Source organism: Akebia trifoliata, chromosome 5 (assembly GCF_017979445.1).
Source record: "Akebia trifoliata isolate Shusen 1 chromosome 5, ASM1797944v1, whole genome shotgun sequence".
Lineage (NCBI taxonomy): Eukaryota > Viridiplantae > Streptophyta > Magnoliopsida > Ranunculales > Lardizabalaceae > Akebia > Akebia trifoliata.
The window spans coordinates 29800239-29806409 of NC_141379.1; positions in this window are offsets into that span (position 1 = coordinate 29800239).

Here is a 6171-nt window from a genome sequence, read left to right on the forward strand (position 1 = left end):
TTTTTCTTGTTTTCAATATCTTCTAATGTTTTTAGCAATCTCTTTTGAAGTACCCTTTTTGATGGCAGTAGTAACACTTTACTTCTTTTGCCCTTGATTTTGATTTAGACTTTTTCTTATCTAATCGAGATTTGTTCTTTGACCTTTCTTGTCATTTAATCTATTTTGCCATGAGCTCTTCTACTTGGGATTCTCATTGTTTGGTTCTTTCCTCATATGATTTGATAAAAGTGCCCTAGTGACCTCTTCTGTATTTAGAGTCTCCTTCCCATAAAGTAGGGTTGTAACGAGATGATCATACGAAGGGGGAAGAGATGCCAATAACAATAACAATAACACCTTATCATCTTCCTCGATTTTAACCTCGAGTCTTAATAGTTCATTCACGATCTTGTTGAACATATTAAGATGCTCCAACAATCTGAACTTTCTTACATCTGTAAACTGTACAGTTGTTTATTAAGAAATAATTTTATTAGCGATTTCGTCATGTATAAACTCTCCAATTTCTTCCACAAATCCAGAGTTGATTTTTCATCCATTACGTTATACATTACTTCATCTATAAGACACAAACAAACAATACTCATAACTTTCTGATCGATCTCTTCCCAATCATTTTTGTCTTTCACTGCAGGTTTCATATATAGACAATGCCATCTACAATCCTTATTGAACTAGCAGATCTTTCACTTGTCTCTATCATAAATTGAAGTTGTTCGTCCCATCAAACTTATCGATTTCAAACTTTGAACCAGTCATCTTTGTCGCTAACCTCAAATCCTCGAAACTTTGATACCAATTTCTGAATAATCGCAATAGCAAAGATAACACAATCACACAAAACATAAGGATTTACGTGGTTCGACAGTGTGCCTAGGTCCACGAAACAGAATAAGAACAATCACTATTTTCTCTCTTAAGTTTTAAAGCCCTAGAGATCTCTATTTACAAAATCGAGAGTTACCAAAACAAGTAAAAATCTCCAAAATAGAACCCCCCCTAAAAAAAAAAGAAAATCCTTTAAGAAAATATTACATGATTGCCCTTTTCATACTTCTTATGAGGTGCTTGATCTATTGCAACATGGCCCATAGCTGATATTGAATATGGTTCCGCAAAATTTAAGTTGTTTTCGGGTAGAATAAATATTAATGAATCCTTTATAACCTAGAGACAACTTCCACCATTTAAAGTTTATCATGTACTAATTTAGTTGTTGTAGAACAACTTTCAAAGTCTAGAGTAATCAAGCAAATTTGACATCTTGAACTGCCTCAAAGGATATGACATAATAAAAGTTTAGCATTGATGCAGTTAGTGATTCAAAAGATTTTAGAAGGCTCTACGGGAAAGAATATTTATTTGTGTCATTCCCTCACAAGCAAACAAGAACTCGAGATTGTTAGAAAACTAAGTGGCCAAGAATCTAACAAGATAGAAAATTGATCAGAAAAACAAAAAAAGAAATTTCACTACTATAATGATCAATAATATCCCCTTTGGGATTTACATATATTTTACTTTAAAAAATAAAAAATAAAAATGAACCCATACATAATTACAATTATGGTTCTCAATTACATACATGCCGCACAAGAATATGCATCTCAATTACATACATACCGCACAAGAATATGCATCTCTAACAAGCAACCTTATTCTTTGCTATAGATCCCTTTGGTAATATGAAGCACGAAGGGAAAGAAATCTAGTAAATTGTTGATCCAATTAACTCTTGTCATACGCCAACTCTTGATTTCAATTGTAATTACATATGATAATTCAATGAGAGTGGCATTAAAGAGTTCTCTTTATGGATCATAGCATTAAATAGGTTGAACTAAGTCATTTATGTTGTGAATTTGGAGATACATGATGATTATGAAGAAAAGAAAATATAGTAAATGTTAGGACTGGGTGGTCCAATATTAGCGTTATTATGGATTCAAGTCAAAGGTAAACTGTAGAGAAAAAGCATTGAGAGAGCACACACCAATTTTAACATGGAAAACCTCCTAATAAAAGGAGGAAAAACCATGGATCAAAGGCCGGTAAAAAATCCCACTAATCAAGAAAAATATTACGACATTTTTGGAATAAATCTGACCAAAAGATTAAAACCTTACAAGATTTCTTGATTACGAACAATATTGAACCGCCACCACTTCGAAATCAATTTGAAGTTCTCCCTTGAGATTTCTTTCAACCCAAAATAACTTTGGTGTTAAGCAATTCAAAATCATTCCGACAACTTCCTCTTGCACAATCCTTAAGCACTTGGAGTCGAATCTCCAATCTTGTTGCAAAATCTAGCAGAAACATAAAACAACAAAACAAAACAAGAAAGCAAGAAAGAAATTTTTTGTAACCCTTGTACACCCCTCCCCTATCTCTCTTTTAAAAAAGACCTAGAAGAAAATACACTAATTAAGTAAAATTATCTCAAATATTGACGACATATCAAACACTAGAATATGCCAGTTAAAAGAGGGCAAAACAAATGAAGACTCCTGATGCAGTCATGACAACATCAAGTATTAGGATATCCAGGTAAATTGTCGATTCGTTAATACTGTTTCATAGGTACTTTTTGTATTTAGAGAACTTGACTTCAATGAGTAAAAATGTTAGGATTTCCATCATACATAAGGAATATAAACATAACTAAGAGACTCCAATTTAAAAGGCATCAAGTGTTTGGACATCAAAGTAAATCGCCGATCCGTCAGTAGGAATTTTGTATATATGCCTTTTGTATTTAGAGAACTTGACTTCAATGACTAAAAATGTTAGGGCTTAATCATACACAAGGAATGAAATACTAAAGTGGACCCCAATATAAAAGGCATCAAGTATTACATTCAGGTAAATCGTTGATCCTTCAGTAGAACTTTTGTATATATGCTTTTAGTTTTTAGAGAACTTGATTTCAATGAATAAAAATGTTAGGGTTTTCATCATAAATAAGTAATAGAAAAAAAACTAAAGAGACCTCAATTTAAAAGGCCTCAAGTATTAGGACATCTAGGTAAATTGTCGATCCATCAATATGACGTATGTATATACCTTTTTATTTAGAGAACATAAATTCAATGAATAAAAATGTTAAGGTTTTCATCACACACAAGTAATAGAAACATAACTAAAGTGACTCCAATATAAAAGGCATCAAGTATTAGGATATCCAGGTAACTTGTCAATTCGTTAATAAGACTTTTTCATAGTTTCTGTATTTAGAGAACTTGACTTCAATGAATAAAAATGTTAGGGTTTTCATCATACACAAGGAATATAAACATAACTAAGAGACTCAATTTAAAAGGCATCAAGTATTAGGACTCAATCAGTAGGACTTTTGTACGTATACCTTTTGTATTTAGAAAACTTGACTTCTATGAATAAAAATGTCAGGGTTTCATCATACACACGGAATGAAATAGAACGAAAGTGGACTCCAGAATAAAAGGAATCAAGTATGAGGACATTTAGGTAAATCGTTGATCTATTAATAGAACTTTTATATATATATATATATATATATATACTTTTTGTATTCAGAGAAGTCATTAATGAATAAAAATGTTAAGGTTTTCATCATACACAAGTAAAAGAAACAAAACTAAAGAGACTTCAATTTAAAAGGCATCACGTATTAGGACATCCAGGTAAATCATCGATCCGTCACTAGGACTTCTGTATATATACTTTTTGTATTTAGATAATTTGACTTCAATGAATAAAAATGTTAGGAATTCGTCACACAAGTAATAGAAACATAACTATGAGACTCCAATTTAAAAGGCATCAAGTATTAGGACAACAAAGTAAATCATTGATATATGAGTAAGACTTTTGTATATATACCTTTTGTATTTAGAGAACTTGACTTCAATGAATAAAAATGTTAGGGTTTTTATCATACACAAGTAATGCAACAAAACTAAAGAGAGACTTCAATTTAAAAGGCACCAATTATTAGGACAACCAGGTAAATCGTCGATCCGTCAATAGGACCTCTGATTTTTTGTATTTAGAGAATGTTACTTCAATGAATAAAAATGATACCATTTTCATCGCACACAAGTAAAAGAAACCTAACTAAAGTAACTCCAATATAAAAGGCATAGTGTATTAGGACATCCAGGTAAATTGTTGATTCATTAATAAGACTTTTTGATAGATAGTTTTTCTATTTAGAGAACTTGACTTCAATGAATAAAAATGTTAGGGTTTTCATCATGTACAAGGAGTATAAACATAACTAAGAGACTCCAATTTACAAGGCATCAAGTATTAGGACATCCAAGTAAATCGTTGATTCATCAGTAGGACTTTTGTATATATACGGTTTGTATTTAGAGAACTTGACTTCAATGAATAAAAATGTTAGGGTTTCATCATACACAAAGAATGAAATAGAACTAAAGTGGACTCCAATATAAAAGTCGTCAAGTATTAGGACATTTAGGTAAATCATTGATCCATTAATAGGACTTTTGTATATATATACTTTTTAATTTGTATGTAGAGAACTTGACTTCAATGAATAAAAATGTTAGGGTTTTCATCATACACAAGTAATCACAACAAAACTAAAGAGACTTCAATTTAAAAGGCATCAAGTATTAGGACAATCAGGTAAATCGTGGATCTGTCAATGGGACTTATGTATATATATATATATTTTGTATTTAGAGAACTTCCATGAATAAAATGTTACAATTTTCATCACACACAAGTAAAAGGTACATAACTAAAGTGACTCCAATATAAAAGGCATCAAGTATAAGGACATTCAGGTAAATCGTTGATCCATCAATAGGACTTTTGTATATACAACTTTTGTATTTAGAGAACTTGATTTCAATGAATAAAAATGTTAGGGTTTTCATCATACACAAGTAATAGAAACAAAACTAAAGTGACTTCAATTTAAAAAGCATAAGTACTAGGACATCCAAGTATAGGTACTTTTTATATTTAGAGAACTTGACTTGAATGAATTAAAACAGAACTAAAGAGACTCCAATTTAAAAGGCATCAAGTATTAGGACATCCAGGTAAATCGTCTATCTGTCAATAGGACTTCTGTATAGATACTTGTAGTATTTAGAAAACTTGACATCAATGAATAAGAATGATTGGGTTTTCACCGATGATTATTTCTTTTTACCCGACACAATGAATAGAAACTTAACTAAAAAGTCTCCAATTTAGAAGGAGGTCTTAGCCCCGCACGTTGAGAGAGAGAGAGAGGAAAATGATCTTCATGCGCTAGATTGAGTTCTAATGTTCTATTGAAAAGAGAGTATTGTTCCTATAGTCGAATTTTAGGGCAAAAGGATCTTCAGTCTTAGGCATTATTCTCTAGGGCAATACTTTTACGTGTAGTAAAAGTTGTTACAATGTCAGAGTCAGACGACTAGCACAAGAAGTAACCCCTACGGTTTTCTCTTTGGATCTTTCATAGAAGCTTCTTACATTATTTATATGAGTCAGACTAACCTGACTAACTTAGTAAGATTTTGAATCTTACTTAGGGTTGTGATCCCACATCTTGGCATCCAAAACATATATGTTGCCCCAGATTTGTAAAGGATGAAATTCTAAGAAATTTGAATTTTTTTTTTTCAAAAAAACATTATTTTCACCGTTGAATTTTAATTCTAAGTTTTGGCAGTTTTGAGTGTTCGATAGTAGTTCATTTTCTAATACCTTGGATCAAACTAAAAAATAAAATAAAATATTAGTTTTTTTTTATCTAAGTTTTTCCATGAAATCTAGAAGACTTGGATTGCCAATATAGTAATTCATGTGGGCATAACAACGCTTAGGACTAAGTTAATAAGGATATTATTTTTGCTGTAATATATAACTTGACCCAATTATTCTCAAGTATTTCCTTGCTGGGAGGGAAGTCTCTAGCATATCTGGGGCTGTAATTAAGGTTTTGTTGCTAAATATTCACCTACTTTTGGATGGTTACTTAGTAATCTGACTAGTTTTTTTCTTTTTTTCTTTTAATTAATGTCCCTTCAAACACAAGGGAGGAATTGAAGTATTGTAACTATTAATAAGATGAATAAACACTCACAATTTTAAAAAATTTATAGATATTACTTTTAATTTGAATGTCCCTTTGACTATTATTATATATGTTTTTGAATA